The 17,066-nt window shown below is 41.7% G+C and overlaps 1 protein-coding gene across 5 annotated transcripts in view; it reads right to left on the reverse strand.

Moving 5' to 3' along the window:
• The window catches only part of RASGRP3 (RAS guanyl releasing protein 3), a 65,424-nt gene that overhangs the window by 37,029 nt on the left and 11,329 nt on the right, over positions 1 to 17,066 (reverse strand). For 2 of the 5 annotated variants that reach the window (XM_030035918.2, XM_030035917.2), the window contains exon 1: positions 13,220 to 13,421. The exons of 1 other annotated variant lie outside the window; for it this stretch is intronic. The gene's annotated coding sequence lies outside the window, so the exon portion shown is untranslated. Of the gene's footprint in view, positions 1 to 4,565; positions 4,664 to 13,219; positions 13,422 to 17,066 lie in introns of those variants that run through there. 2 more of the 5 variants (XM_030035915.2, XM_030035914.2) reach the window with 2 other exon arrangements.

Genomic DNA, 17,066 nt, shown 5'->3' on the forward strand with positions numbered 1-17,066 from the left:
CTACCCTGTAGATGTAGTGGAGGCTTTCGCAATGAGGCCCTTTCTTGTGATTAGTCTCCACACATATAAGTGTAATTACCATAATAAGAATCCCAGCTGGGACACATAATGGCTGCACCTCCACCTACACAGGTGCATTCGAGACATCTGTTTGGGCTCAAGTCAACACAGGTCTTAGGTTGCCTAATGCATGGTTCCTGAAGTTTTTCCTCTCCAAGCTGTTAAATATTTCTTTTCGGTGGTCAGTACCGTTTATTTATTACAATACTCACAACTCCATTTCTAGAAAACTCTGAACAAGTGACATACATTGCCAGGTTTCTCCAGCATCCGACACATGCCAAAGCTGTGCTAGGCAGGAAAGGGCAGTAATGCTAGCCTGCCAGGCAGCCTAATGCCACTGCTTCTGTCCCAGTCCATGACCTCAACCATCACAAACAGCTGCCTGCAGGGTGGCACATGTGGCTTACTGATGACGTTTGTCATGTGGAGCGAGGACACAGAACAAGGGAGACACTGTGGCACTGCTCCATGAATGCAAGATACAAGCCTTGCTGGGGGCAGGAGAGGAATGAAAATGAAATATAAGAGTCTTGGGCTCATCTGATGTGACTGTACTCATTCACCTTTGCTACACACCTTCAGAGAGCAGTTACACAACAAGTCACAGTAACTGTCTGCACCCTGTTACTTTGATTCACTCTTTTTCTGGACCAAAGCAGAACTTGAAAAGACACTAAACAGAGTGGGACATCTGTGTCTGAAAAGAGGAGAGGACAGGGGGATGGTTAAGTGTACAATGCTGTTGGATGGCTAAAGCCAAACCTTATATTAACAACAAACACTGCATAGGGAATGTTAGTGGCTCCACAGCTCTACGGACTCCACAGCATAAAGTTTCACCTACTCCATTTCATTTACCTACCCCAAACCAGTGTAATCTCTGTAAAACTTAATTCATTGCCAATTAACATAAATATTTAATTACTGATTTGGGTATTGGGAAACAAAGAAGACAAACATTAGAACACCTTTCCTCCCACTTTTTCAGGCTCAGCTGCACTCCAGACACCTCTCCTCCCCCCTTGTTATTGCTGCAGGTTGCACCCAGTCCCTTTGGTGAAGCAACGAGCAGTGCAGGAGGTCAGGGTCAGTACACAGCAGTTTCTCTCTGCTGCTCCTTCCTTCTCACTCTTGTCCAATGCTCTAGCATGGGTCTTCTATGGGCCACAGTCCCTTCAGAGGTGTACTTGCTCTGGCATGGGCTTATCCACAGGCTACAGTCCCTTCAGGGAAGTACCTGCTCCGCCACAGAGCACCTCCTTGTTCTCTGACCTTGTTATTCCCTCTGCTGTTCCCTCCTCCTCTCCATTCTCTGGTTCTCCCCATGTCCTGTCCTGTCCTGTCCCATCCCCCACCCTTGGCTTGACATTTTCTGCCTTTTCTTAAATGTTTTCACAGAGGTGCCACCAACCCGGCTGATGGGCTCAGCTGTGACCTGTGATGGGTCCCTTGCAAAGACAGCTGGAAGCAGTTGTGTCTTACACAGGGCAGCCCCTGGCCTCCTCCCACAGAGCCCGTGCCCGCAGTCCCCCTGCTGCCAAAACCTTACCATTTACATCCAATATAGCCTCTAAGGCGCGAGCATTTTTCACCTTAGCACAGAAATATGCAAGTTACAAATTGTCAAAATTTATTTCATTATGCTTAATTCTGAGAGAAGAGTCCACTGAGCTAAATATTTACTTTCAGGTCACCACAGGTCACCCAATTAACATTGTTGTGGTTTCGGCTGGGATAGTTAATTTTCTTTCTAGTAGCTGGTATAGTGTTACATTTTGGATTTAGTGTGAGAAGAATGTTGATAACACACTGATGTTTTCAGTTGTTGCTAAGTAATGTTTATACTAAATCAAGGATTTTTCAGCTTCTCATGCCCACCCAGCAAGAAGGCTGGAGGGGCACAAGAAGCTGTGAGGGGACAGAGCCAGGGCAGCTGACCCAAACTGGCCAAAGGAATATTCCATACCATGTGACATCATGCCCAGTATCTAAACTGGAGGGAGTTGGCCTGGGGGGCGGATTGCTGCTTGGGAACTAACTGGGCATTGGTTGGCAAGCGCTGAGCAACTGCATTGTGCATCACTTGTTTTGCATATTCCAATTCTTTATTATTACTATTATTGTTATTATTTTATTATGTTATTATCATCATCATCATCATCATCATCATCACCATGATTCTTTTCTTCCTTTCTGTCCTGTTAAATTGTTCTTATCTCAACCCACGAGTGTTACTTTTTTTTCCCCAACTCTCTCCCTCATCCCACTGGGTGGGGGGGAAGTGACCGAGTGGCTGCATGGTGCTTAGTTGCTGGCTGGGGTTAAACCACAACAAACATAGGAGGGTATTACAAATGATTTCAGGGCCTAGACATCTACTCTTCTATAGGAACAGAGGTTAAATGAATAGGGACCATAGGTAAGAAAGCAGGTGGTTATATGGAACCACTCATATGTACTACCAAACTATTAGCTCAGAGCCACATAATGCCTCATAGAAGTTCATAAATTAGCACATGGGGTACAATACATGCTGACCTAAAATAAAAGAGAAGCTTACAGAAATCATGAGGAATGCTAATGGACAGTCACACGACCAAATACTTTCAGTAATCAGAAAGTCACTTGATAAAGGCTTGAGCTGCTTAGACAGCATTTTGTTTAGCATTCATATCTCTGTGAAATACAACCAAGATGATTTCTGAGACAACAGAAAAAACCCCAGGTTTCCTCATTTATAACCCCCCCTAAAACAATGGATAACTTGATAACTGGATTTGTAAAAACAACAAAGGTTTCACTCTCAGTTGCAATTCTAGCATTTTATGGAACTGGTTATCTACCATACTTCAGCTTTGTCCCATCCACTTCTATATTTGTTTCCTCAATTTACCGTGTTGGCATTTGCCTCTGTAACTGTAACTCCAGCTAATAACGGCAGTAAAATCTGAACATACATGCTTGAGTTATTTCATGTACTATGATGATGACATCTTACTTCCACTTTCCATGGGTCAAGGTAGAACAATTGCCCAGAATGCATCAGGTTAAAAGGAAGAGCTAAAGGAAGACTGTAGTTTGTCTTCAAAAAGAGGAAAACTTTTCAGCCACACTTCTCAGGAGATTTGTCACAGAAATTGTTTTGCTATTCCCAGTAAAGCAAAAATAAAATTACAAATATCAGACATTTGATTAACGTGTATGACGCCAGGGGATGCAGCACTTCTGAGAATCTTTGCCCTTCACACACATTAGAGATGTCCAACGCCAAAATACAACCCACTGGGAGAGGACACCTAACAGCAATAAGAGTTCACATAGTCTAACTCAATCTTTTTTCAGAAACCAAATCAATACATTGTCAATATCTCTTACAAGTCATACTACTGCCTGTAAGCCTTCAGAGAAACTCTTAGCAATTACCTCTGCTGTTCACAGACTTGCATACAGCTCTTTACAGTCTTTCATGAATAAGTCTGCTTTGTTGACCTAGTCACATAGGTTGTCAGGGAAAAAAAACACCTTATCAGCATATATTCTTGACTGGTTATACTGTTACATGCCTTTAATGAGACTGGACCAGCCCAAGAAAAAACATTTTTTTAGTTACTTTAAAAAACGTATGGGGAAATAATCAACCCTTCAGTTCTGAAAGACAAAGACTCAGTATATTGATTATCATATATCTGTTACAAAATATTTTAATATTTTGTTATTATTTACCTTTCTGAGCTATATTCTCTTAAAGCCAAACTTGAAAAATCACACTTATTTATTAATTAGATTACTAAGAAATTCTAGGCCCTATTTACCTAGACCTTCTGATATGTTCAGCTTGGAGATCTACATTTTCCCTCACAAACCTTATTTTGTCTTATTTTTAACTAAGCCAAAATTCTTCGATAGTAGCATAGTCCCTGGGTAGTGTCTTTTTTGAAGCTGTTAAATATTCCAAGAGTTCTGGCAGTTTTAAGAATCAGCGCAGCTTTCAGTTTCACACCACTTTTCAATCAATTTTAAGGCAAAGAGGAAACATAAGAGCCTCTAACTTGTATTAAAATTCAGTAAGTTTGGTATCAAAGTTCTTGCCTGATAAACCCGTGGCTTCCAAATCGATTTTCACTTGGAAGAAGCTTTTTCACTCCATATAATTCTGTAATTTCCAGTTATTTCCCACTGCAGACTAACTGCTCATGGCACAATACTTTGTAGGCCCATGCTGGAAGACAGCCACATTGCAAATATCTGTGCCACATATTATAATGATGCCACAGGAATTACAAACACGTATGGAGCTTCTCAAGCATGTCAAGCTCTACAGGCTTGTGCTGGTCACCCAAACAGTAGAGATGATAGGTAAGTGTCCCAAAAAAGCAAGATGTTAAAACACATCCCCTCTTCCCTTTTCCATCTATGCAGCTACTTTGTATCAAGAGAAGAGAAAATTATTATCTGCTGTCACAGATACCAGTGAAGGGAGACTTCAACACCTCCTACTTTCCCTGCTATCATTTCTAGCATCGACAACCATATCTGTTTTCTCACTCTTTCTGGTTTCCAGTGTTCCCCAAGCTGAAGAACAACTGCAGTTCCTTTACATCTAATAAAAGTAAGGGTAGGTATCACCTTTTGAAGAGGGGACGTTAAGCACGTGTTTATTTTTTCTTCTTCAGCCCTGTTATCCCACACTTTACCTCATATCTCTCCCCATGAATTCACAACCTATACCTATCCTGGTGTGAGGAGTAGCCTCCCCATGTAGTGAGAGCAGTTTTGCTGCTGACCTTTCCTCCTGTGACTACAATCAAAACATGGGTCAGCTTCAGAAATATCTTGACCGCACATTTACAGCCTGGGAAGTACACTTATCAGTGCAGTAAATTGAAGGCAGCAACTGGCAAAAGAACAAAGGCAGGAAGAGGCTTTCAGAGACTTAAGTAATGGGAAGCTGGACGCCTGAGATGGAGCAAGACAGAGTTAAAAGGACAGAGGGGCAGGACAGAACTTTGTCTCCTTTTGCTCATTTGGCTGTTATGGTGCATTTCTAATGGAATCTTCCTTCATTTTCCCTTTGATGAATATAGAAAATGGTTCACATGTAACTGCTATTTCCCCACAGATGTGCTAATAGGTCCCAGACAAGGAGAGAGAATGGACCGGTTGCTAAAGGCCAGTAACCCTTCTCGCTCCCCGGTGGCAGCTTCCCATTCATTTGAGAGCAGTCGCTCTTGAAAGAGAGAATGCAAATTAAAATGGTACGCTAGAAAACACTGACAGACACACATGACAGTAGACAGACCTGCTGTGTGATCCTAGGAACTCATGCAAATTGCTCTCTACTGCACACTCACATGAATCAGGGATGCATGCCTTGTGCAGTGCTATGGTTTTGCATCTGTAGAAATCACCGATGACTCACAACTCACAGGCAAGCAGGCATGCAAAAAAGCTGGTAGAGTAAAAACACAGCCTGGAGGTTAGGAGGGATCCAGCATCTTTCTTTGTGAAATTCTGTCAGCGGATGCTGGACATCAAAATACATGAGCAGTTCCTTACATCTAGTTATTTTCTATGAGTATCCCTTGGGAAGATGGGTGAAACAATGGCAGCTTCAGATTTCTTAATGATGCAAAGAGCGAATTTTAAACACAGGCATACAGTGTTTCTTAAGCCAGTTCAGAGGTTTTTAAAACAGTAGCCCTCCAACAGAGAAGAGCAGGGAAGAGATTATTTGCTCCTTCTAGCACATCTGACTACATTTTGTACTTTTTTCCAGAGGTAACAAAGCAACTGTCAGTCAGCTGACTAAACTTTGTTTCCTTACTAAGCAGTCTACTAAGAAACACACACTGGTTAGTATGACCGTATGAACACACACAGCAAACCTCTAAAACTGTTTATGATACAAGAAGTCTACAGAGTACAGGATACGAGAACAGCGTCACCACAGTTGATTCCTATATCCAAGCTTTTGGAACAGAGTGAATTTTATTAATAACCACGTACCTTCCTAACAATTAGACAGTTTGAAGCCAACAAGTTAAATGCCTTCTTTAAAAAGAGAATAATGGCAACAGAGAAATTTCTCATCAAAAGACTTGAAACACAAACACAAGCTCATCTGAAGAAGGGGCTATATATAAAAATATACGGAACAGCAAGACAATTAGAAAAAGGGGAAGGAGCAGTGTAAAAAAAAAAAATCTCCCTCAAAGAAAAAAAGAGGAAAAGCCTCTTACGGTTCCTGCCTTAATAAGTAATACATTAAACAAGTAACTTTGATCTTTAGTTTGCTAATACTATTTTGGGTAGTTAAATATTTATTGTATGAAAGAATATTTAATGCAGGATTGCAGCTACACAAATATCCCACTTACACAACCGCAGAACACTTTGCTACAACAGGACTTCAGAGAAACAAACCTCACCAAAACCCATTGGTTAAGTTTGCAATGCTCATCTCTTAAGATACAACACTGTAATTCTCTAAAGCTCATGTATTTGTAGTGCAACCTGTATTTTCTGCCTAAAAGAGTAAGATCTGTAGAAAATCCCAAAATGCATCCTTTGCAGAGATGCTATGCCAAAGATTCACCATTATTTGAAAAGCAACAAGAGCAGCTGCTGTAGCTGTAACAGCTGAGAATCACATACTCCACCAAGTATCTTTTTGGCTGTGTGGATAAAACCCCTTCAGTTAATTGGTAGTATAATGCCTTTGCAGTGGCTGGTTCAGGCCACCCCAAATACTTGTTGCCCTCATGAGTAACTTGGAAGACACTTATTAAATTCATCCAAGCCTGTTTGCTTTGTATTTATAGAGGAAACTCATAACTATTTACTCCTTAGCATTTATTTATCAAATTTAAGGAGCTTATCAGAATTTCTTGAAGGGTCTGCTTAACTCCAATAATGATTAAAAAAAAAAAATCCTGTGGCTACGTGGTAAAGCTAATATGAAGTGAAAAAAGTGGTCAATGAAGGGGAGGAAATTAAAGGGTGGAAGATGTTGGGAAGATCTTGATTTAGAAGCTGAGATAGAGGCTTAGGGACTTCTTTCTCCCCCAGTATTCAGCATTGAAAGACTGACTGCTATTGCAGTCAGGTTTTCAAAATAGCTCACTCCTTTTCAGGCTTACTTACAGGAATAAATTATATTTCTATAAGCACTAGTATACCAGATAACCATACCCGAGTCAGAGTTTACACCGATTTCTGAATCAATATAGTTAAATCAGTGCAAGAATTCCAAAAGGAGCAGATTTTGAAACACAGACATGAAGCAAATTGCAAAAGAGCCTTTACTTAAGATATATTAATCTAAAACTCACCTCTTTTATTTTGGTTCCACAATGTTAGCTGAGAACTAGGTCCAAAAGAAGGATTAAGTGCCCAAATCCTGGCTCCCTTTCAATTCCAGAGCCTGACTCCAGGGGTGTGATTCTCAGCCTGGTCTCTCACTTCTCACTTCCTCACCCCCAGAAGGTGACTGCCTAGAGCTTTTAACCTCTTTCTGCATTTTCAGTATTGAAGTCCCCAAGTGCCCAACGGTGGGCTTCGAGAAGCCTATCAGAGTCAGCAACACCAAGAAGCTCCCTGCTTAGGTCAGTCCTAATGGTGGGATCTGTACACCAGAAACTCCTCTGCTTTGCCTGTGTTAAGCATCCTCTGGTCACACCTAGCACGTCACTCCCATACTGGATAGGTGCAGCTGTGGTGCCCAAGCTCTTTATCCCAGACCTCTGAACATTCCTTAAAGCTGAGAGAGATACAGGATCAATTCTTCCCATTAGTGGAAGGATTGTAAATCTCCCACTGTCTTGGCTGAGACAACAGAGTAGATTTACCTGCCCCAGAACATCAATGAAATTCCATATTAAATGAAATAATGAAGTTTCTTTGGGCCACAGGGAGAAAGCAAGCAAGAACATGACTGTATAATTTAAGGGGAAGAGCATTCACTCAAGAAGAGGGAAGAAAAAGTGTATTCTAGTTCCTGCCCCAATGCCTACTTAAGATAAAAATATACAGACAGTCATTAGGGCAGGGCCTGGAAACCAAAAGTTTTAGGAAGGGTGGCAGCTGTTCCAGGAAGTATGTGTTCATGAATTTGGTAAAGCAGAGCGTGAGTAAGCAAGCTGAAGTAGGCAAGACATCTTTAGCAGAGGAGATTATTATTAGTCTTTTAAGGAAGCTATTTCATGAACAGTGTAATAAGGCTGGAATGTCATGGCTATTCTGATTCGGATGACAAAAATTACTATATATCTAGACAGTAAGTTGACTCAAGCCCTAGTTCAGCAAAGGTTTTCTGATGTAATTTGCCCCACTGGTAATCAATTACATATTTGCATAAACTGTTTTTTTACTTCCCATTAGCGACACCAGAAATTTCCAAACAAGCTCTGGGTTCAAACACTGGGTCACTGCAAAACAAACAGAACTTATCAATGCATGCTATATGAACCAGCACTAAGATTATGGATTGGATGGACCTAAGTAAATTATGGGTTATGAATGGAATCTTGTCAGTAATAATGCTAATTCAGATTAAGGAAATCCAATTTGGTGAAACCAGAGTTTAAGCTGGAGAAATGTTATGTCTTTTTAAAGAACGTGAAAAAGAATATAGCATCATGACAAAGAATATATGCAACCTTGGGTCATGTGTCAAAGGCACCCTCATCAATATGTTTAGCAAGCATGCAAATATACCCAATATAAGTCACATTCAATCTATTTGACCATATCATGTATGACTTACTTAAATACTAGCCTCTAAGACTGATTTCTACATTGAAAATTATCAACCTGTTTCAGGCATAGGGAGCAAAATATACTTCAAAATGAATGGAAAATCCTTGTTCATCTTGGAGATCCTGTTCCTGCACACACTTCCCACACTCCAGACTCTCTTGCACAAGCCCACCACTACTCTGAGTGGAACATCTGTTTCCATAGTAGGGGCTGAAAATAGAGGTAGTTTTAACAGTAGCAGAAGGAGTTGTATATGGAAATGTATTGTTATGCATAACACGTAATATCAATATATATTAGCTACTGGTATATTAAGCTTGGTATGACTTTTGTGGTAGTCCAAAGCAGACATTATGCTGAATCACTAATGTTAAATTTGTGTTAATTTAAGATGATACGGTTATTTTCTGTTTGCAGGAACTAAATATATAAAGTATCTGAACAAGAATAGCTCAGGTTTCACTAATTTTGCACAATTATGTCTGGCAGGTTCTTGAGATGTTGAAGCCTTCTCCCCTTGCCTGAGAAACTCCAGGTCATTAGTAAAGAGAATATGCATAAATCACAGGTGGGAGAGTACAGTGTAGAGAGAGTCAAACCAGTTCACCTATTTGAATGTGGTCAGAGGATACTGCAGCAAGGGGAGCAGTTATTCAGAGAAGTGAGACAGCAGATGGCCACCAAAACAACCAGAGTAAATCTCAGGGGTAATTGTATTTTCTGCTGAGTTGTAAACATCAGTCATGTGGGTATTTCCACACGCCCACACTTTGACCCTGACCCTATACACACTCAGAGGTAATATGAACTTTCTGATGGGACCACTCATGAGTTCAGCTCAGCAAATACCTATGCATTTTTAGGATTAGTCTTTGTATCTGAACTGGACTCACCAAGTCTGTTTTGTTGATATTGCCAGTGCTTGCAGCTGATGTTCTTTTACCTTCATACCAAAAGAAAAGTTCTCCCCTGTCCCAACACCTCTAATCTGGTGGTCATGTGTTTTTTAGATATGTTATGCCAATAAGCAAATCTATTAATGAAAAGTACTACTGCACTGGCTATTCACATTGAATAGAAAAAACGCAGAGAAAAGCAATGAACAGAAAAAAAACCAGAAGACCTGAGAATTTGTTTCAGCTTTTTTATTCAAACACTCGGGTATAAGACATTGCCATTCCTGACTCAAAAGAAAGGGCCAACATGACAACATGTCTATCAAATTTAGCAGTGAAAAGTGATTATGCCACAAACACGTTAATGGAAAACATTCTGTGCAAGATGTTTAGAGTACCTGTACAAGTGTTCTGTAGCCAGGCCCAGCAGCTTAGGAAAAAAAGAAAAGCACACAAGTACCCCTTCAGTATTTTTAAAAGTAGTTTCCTCTATTCAGGAACATCCTGGGAGTGGCTTCTCTGTATAATGGCATTTTCGACTAGAGAGGTGCTGGCAAAACTGTGGTTACTATTCAGTGAGATGTTTTGCTACAGAGCAGAAATATGTCCATTCAGAGAGCTGTAAGGCTGCCCTGATCATTTCCTCAGAGTAAAGGAAAAGGATTTAACAGGAACCTTACAAGGCTCTCAGTGATATGAGTGTACACTGAGCTTCTGCAGAGGCACAGCAATGCTCACACTGTTACTGAATCTCCTCTACTATGCAATAAAAAAAATTCCAGGATGAACAACTTCTTGTAGGTATTGGACTTTCTGGAGATGCATCAATGGGAAATGCAAGGGCTGAGCACTTCCCCAAACAAAGCACGCTGAAATTTAATTCAGGTACTTCATGCCTATGCAGACCTGCCTTGACCTACATGAACGTAATGGGGGGGTATACTCAAAAAACTGAGCACATGTTTTTGTGAGATCAGGATATTATAAAATAATATAAAAGAGTGGTGGTACAGATGTTGTGTCTTCTGCTCAAGCGCAAAATCACTGTGTGCCCCAGTGATGTTCCATGACTGGTGCTGCAGTAACAGATGTTGCAGTTGGAATTCATCAGAAAAGCCATAAAGAGAGGAGACCCTGAAGACTGCAATACTCTAGTTTCTTGAAGTACACTGTCTGTGTTTAACAGCAAGTATCCATCCCTCCAAAATGGGTTGGTGATAAGGACTGAAACAACTCTACCCTTGAGAATCTTGTAATGTTGATCACATTTTCTTTATTTTGTGGACAGAGGATTTAAAAGTCTAGTCATGAGTCTCGAATTTCATTCAAAATGAGATACAGCAATGACAGCTGGCAGCTGTAAATAAAGCTGGGTTGTTTACCTTAAATTTTGCAGATCCAAGTGATGAGTTATTCTCCCTTATTGTCAATGACCTTAATAATCAGTAGTATGGAGGCACAAAACTGACCTCTCCCACCACATTTCTTTGAGACAATTCAGTGACCGCTGTGACAACGTGTTTTCAGACATTATTACCTGAAGGCAAGCTCAGCAGTGCAGTTATCTAATGTTTACTATGCAATCATCATGAGTTCCCTTTTACACTACGCTTAATTCCCAGGGATGCCTGAGAATAAAATCAGTTGCACAAGAGGCACGTATAGCTGGCTTGTAATCCAGCTGATGCAGAACTATATGGCTTTACATCAGCCTTCTGCACCAACCCTGGCACAGTGGTTGTGCCAGAGATAGGGGAGAAGGTACAGCAGGAAGGGTCTGAGCTTCTATCTCTTTTCTGGTGGATTTGGGGTTTAACTTGGGTTCAAAGCATGGCCCTTCAACAGTCCTTTTCATCTGACTGGGCAGTTTGCTTAACAGAGAATATTGATCACAAATGTAAAATACAATATGTAGGAACAAGCACACCGTGGCATAGTCTTACCCCAAATGAAGAATTCCTACAACTCTGAAGAAAAAGGAAGTTATTCTGGGATCAGAATAAAAAAGCGAGAGCAGACCAGTTATTCTCCCTGCACCACATGGGATGGAGACCCAGACAGGCCTGAAGGGCCCCGCTCCAGCCAAGGTTCCTGGAGGACTAGGGGCTCCTGAGCTCAAAGCCAGGCACCTCAGGGGCCCGTAGGCCTGCTGCATTTATAGTGTCGCGTGCCATCTGCATGGGAGGGCTGCAGTGTAACTGCAACCTGATAGTACTTGAGCTCTTGGTTCAAAGGTAGTCTACCCTCAGAGACGTGAACAGGCAGGAAGCCAGGCAGACTTCTGGTTTTATGAACAATTGAAACTGATTGACACTTTCCTATAAAATTTCCAGTTAGCCAGAAAAGCCATAAACTATAGTTTAAAAAAAAAATAAAAGTCTTCAGGGAGAAATAAATGAAGTTTCTCTTTCTTATGTGAGAAGTCTTTGAATAAGGATTATTGTCCCCATCTTTAAAGGAGGGACCACATGATTCACTAAACCTGCCAGGGTTTACCCTTGGTCCTGTTCTGAAATTCAGGCTTTTTTACTTGATATACACCTTCCTCAACAGGACCCCACTGCTCTCTACCTCTGCCCGTCTTTAACTTTCCCCAAAGCACCTGGCATCCCTCAGTCTCATCACATATCAAGGTCCATCACCCGTTCATTTGTTCCCATTCCTCCAAAGTCTTCCTCAAAAAACCCTAATTCATCTCTACGTGAATAATTGATCAAAAGCTCCTTTATATATATCCAATAGTCCAATTCTTGTGTTTTAAAGCAAAACTTCAGACTGTAACAGTCAAAAATTATTGGATGGGGAAATCAATCATTCGTGAAGCAAAAACATAAAAAATGAAGGTATCCAAAAATAAATTGAATTAAAAACTTGGTGATATTTAGGAGACTCGCTCCCTGTTTTTAGTGTGGATTTTTTCAATCTTCACAATGTAATTATGCATTATTATCCAGAATGACTCAATTATATCTTAATCAGTGCATCTTCACTGTCTTCCTGTATTTCTCTGCTTCTACCTTTTTCTTCCCCCAAAATCTCTGCATTCACCCCCAAAAAGTAACCAGTTACAAGCACAGATCAATCACACTATTTTGAGGGGGTACTTCTGTCAATTCCTAACATGAGTACTTTTAAGCCAAATACTGAAATTGCTCTATACTCAAGTTGCATCATTACCTATTGACTAGCTTTACAGAGAAAGGAAAATACGTTCATCATAAACAACCTCTTCACTCCATCATCTGAGTAAATAAACACCATTTTCCCTCCCTGGCTAGCATGAGGACAAAACACCCTACCCACTTTGTTCCTGCAAAAGCAAAACCAATGCTATTGTTAATCACAGGTCAGAAAAATATAGGCATTCTGAGCATGAATGACTGCTTATCAATGAAGTGACACCTTCACCCTTAAGTGTTTTTACAAAAGGTCTAGGGTGAAAATAGGAAAGCAGTGGCAGTTTAGGAAAAAAAAAAAAAACAAAACCAGGGAAAATCACTTACTGTACTTGGTTCTGCAGAGGTATTCAACACAAACATCACCCTTCCTTGTCCAGCTGCCAAGTGCTAAAGCATGAAATGAGCAGCTGTTTCCTTCAAGCTGGGGCTGTGTGTCTTAACTAGTCACATGCCCCTCCTGATAAATCTCACTGCCGTGCCAGGAGGTCAGAATCTGAAGAGCATTATTCGCCTTATTAGAAAATCCTTTTCATAACAGCAGCCTTTGCTAAAGCATTTGACTGGAACATGGCACTATGTGCTCCATAACTACTACTTTTTTTTTTTTTTTTTTTTTTTTTTTTTAATGACTAACACCAAGCAGTAGATAAGCCTTAATCGACAGTAGGGGCAGCACAATGGAAAGTTAAACACATCCCTGTTGATCACTTCAGGTTTGTTTCTGACTTCACAATTTGCTGTGTTTAAATTTAGGAACTTAAACCATCAGGAACATAACAATTTAAAACGCTGTGGCATTCATAGCATCTTTAAGACCAGGTGACTCCATAGATGATACAAAATATGTGAACAATCCCACTTATGGGGATTAGTTGTACTTAAGGGGCAACATCACTACCTTTTGTGTTTGGATAGTAGAGTGATGAGTGCGTTATTAATACTGGAGATCATTTTAATTTTGGTATCTAGCATTTTTACAGCACAGATTATGGGGCTGCATTGTGCCAGACATTGTCTAGTCAGACTGTGATAGCCCTTTTGAGATGGGGCCTATCAATCTAAACAGAGAGAGCAAAATGAGAAACAAAAGCATCCTTATCCCTGTGTCCCCAGATGTAGGACAAATGAAGGAGAAACACTGAAGTCAAGAAATGAACAGGTTCTGATGGAATTTTCCAGGGCAATATGTAGCCATACACTACTGAAATTCAACTGAGACTCTGCGCCTAATTCCCTTTAGCTTGGTCACATATTTAAAGATATTTAGGTATTTAAGGACAAAGGCATACTGTCAATGGAATTTTGAGGGTGAGATGCAAAACATCATTTTCTGAAATGCTTAATTCTCATCCTACTTACAGGATATACTGTGCTGAAACTCCAGCAGTACTTTAAATTGAAAAGACTGACAGGACACAGGCAATTGCCATACCTCAGTATAGGATGTGGTAATGGTATTTTATTGTTTGGTAAGCAAGCCAGATCTTGCAAGATTGCATGGTCTTATTGGATTATAAAGGGCATTATAGGGCATTTTTCTGAAATACAACCTGCACCAATAGTTAGGACTGCAACTGAGATTTGAACAAATTCAAGGAATTGCTCAGAGCCAGATAGGTGCCTGTTGTTAAAATTATTAAATTATAATAGTGTATTTAGCTGGCACATTTGTCAGAAACTGATGAAAGCCTGCAAATCACTGAAGGTGAGGGCTGCAGCAAAGAAGGGTAACTCAGGTTGCTTCCTTTGACCTTACCCAGCTCTTCATATTACATAAACTTGCACGTGGTTATGAAACCGTGCAGCCATCAGCGCTGCCAGCACAGTCTGAAGCAGGGAAGAAGCACTCGTGCTAATTACCCATGCCTTTGTGGGTCTCCCGTTTTCTCGGTCTCGGTATCGCAGGGAAACCGCTGGCTTTCCTTGACAAGTTTTCATAGAACCTCCCTCGCCGCGTTACATGGATTCTCGTAACCCAGCCCGTTAGAGGACCTCGTCGGCAGTCAGGGAGGTGAAGACGCCCCCAGCACCCGCGGCCGGAGCCCCGGTGAGGGGCCTTCCGCCAGCACCCCGAACCCACGGCCTTTCCCTGGTGACACGGCAGCGTTTGGTGCCTTGTTTGTCCTCGTCTGCCTCTGCGTCCACACCCCGGTAACGTATCTAAACAACAAATAAGGAAGTATCGGTTGAAAGTCTCTTCAGTTTATGGTCGTGGAGCCTCGCTCCTGCTTCTCCCCGGGAGGACGAGCCCGGCCCGGCAGCCTCCCACCCCTTGCCGGCGCCGGGGCAGCCGCTGGCGCGAGCCCCGCCAGCCGTTAGGACTCTTAGGACCCTCACAAGAGAGCACCGCCACGCCCTCAGCGGCGGCACTTCTGAGGGAATTCGCCCTTTCGGCCAGACATTTCAAAGGGCAGAAACGCACCAGGCGCGAAGGGCGACGGACGGGAGCCCCTGGATGTCACCCAGGGCCCGAGTTCCCGGTCGAGGACCTGACTTGAGGTCACCCGGCGCCGGCTGGGCCAACGGTGCTCGCCGCCGGCGATGAGCCCGAGAGGCGCTGCGGGGAGGCCCCACAGCAGCCCCCAGCGGCCTGAGGTGCTCGGTGCAGCCGCCTCAGACCCCTCACCTCGAAGGCCTGAGATGTGGGTTCGTGCATGAAACGCTTGGAGGTAGCATGATGCCAGGCCTCTGTTCTGCATTGGTAAATCAGTAAGTGCAGCACAAGGAGAAATGCTTCTGGAATAGTAGGTTAGTGGCTAGGCAAACTGTAAATGATTGCTGCAGATGTGCAGCACCATTTTGTCCCAGCGCGCAATCAGGCTTGGCAACGTGTCCACAGGTTGCTCCTCTTGGCTGTCCTGGGAGACTGCATGGAGGAGGCCTCCCCAAGCTTCCCTGGGAACTTTCATCCGGCCTCTAAAGAGAGTGTCCCGGTGCATGGGGCTCTGTGACCCTGGGGCCTTCCGAGGTGCTGAGGAGGCTTTGAAAGAGGGGTAGAGGAGACTGTAAAAACCATGAATTTAAGAATGAGAAATCAGCCTATGAGGAATGAGTTCATGTAAGTTTAGGACACTGGCGGGATGATGATTTCAAAGAGGGACTGAGAACTGCCCCTGAAGAACTGAGTTGGAAGCTCCTGCAGACCCTGGCCATGGCTGGCTGGCCACAGAGCTGGGTGTAAAATACCAGGTGTCACTCAGAGAGAGGAGAAAGCATTCACTGTGCTTTAGGGCGTGGCCCATTGACCAAATGAGTTATCTTTGATAAATGCCATTTCATTTCCCCTAAAAGGCATTTTCATTTGATATCAAGGGTAACAGAACTTTATATGCAGCTTTAAAATGAATCCTAAATTTTTTTACAAAATTTGTTACAAAATTACTCCCAGCTGATACTGAAGAAAACATGATTGAAATGTGTTCCACAATGGTCTACAGTCCACAAATGACATTAATACTACTTTGTCCGTTCCTCTGGTTACGCAATATCAATCGCACTCTTTTACATATATCAAGACCCTTTGATATCATTGATTAAATACTGGTAGTACCTGGGCCATTTGAAGTAGCACACAGAACAGAGTCATCACATTGCACTGAATAGCTGCCTATTTTTATTTGGTAGTCATGCTCCACATAGGAACATAACTTGATGATAATGACTAAATGGCAATATTCCACAAACAGCTTGGGATACAATCCCTAAAAAGAAAAGGAGCCTTTGTACTTTCTGAAATGAGTAGACAAATGATTATTTTATGGTTCAGTAAAAAATGCCATAAACTCTGATTGCGGTTTATGCGGGAAAAAGTTTATCAGTTCCTCATGCTAGATGGACAGATTTAAGTCACCATGAAACAGAACAGAGACATAATTTGTGTATAATACCTGAAAATAAGTCTCAAAAAGTTTTGTGGGCACTTTCTTTTTTTCCTGTTCTTACCTTTTTTTAAGAAATATGAAGTAGCTAATGCAGACACAGTGAATGTAATGTTGTGTTCTTATATCTATCACATGGCATCTTCTGTATGACAAAACTTTGCTGTTTGTTACACAACACAATATTAGCTTCTCTTTCTGTTGAGAAAACAACTCAAGACTGGATTGAAAAGGGCACACTTTTCTCTGTGGACATTAATGCCTCAAATAAAAACTAAGAAATGAACATAGAT

This window comes from Aquila chrysaetos, chromosome 13 (genome assembly GCF_900496995.4).
Source record: "Aquila chrysaetos chrysaetos chromosome 13, bAquChr1.4, whole genome shotgun sequence".
NCBI lineage: Eukaryota > Metazoa > Chordata > Aves > Accipitriformes > Accipitridae > Aquila > Aquila chrysaetos.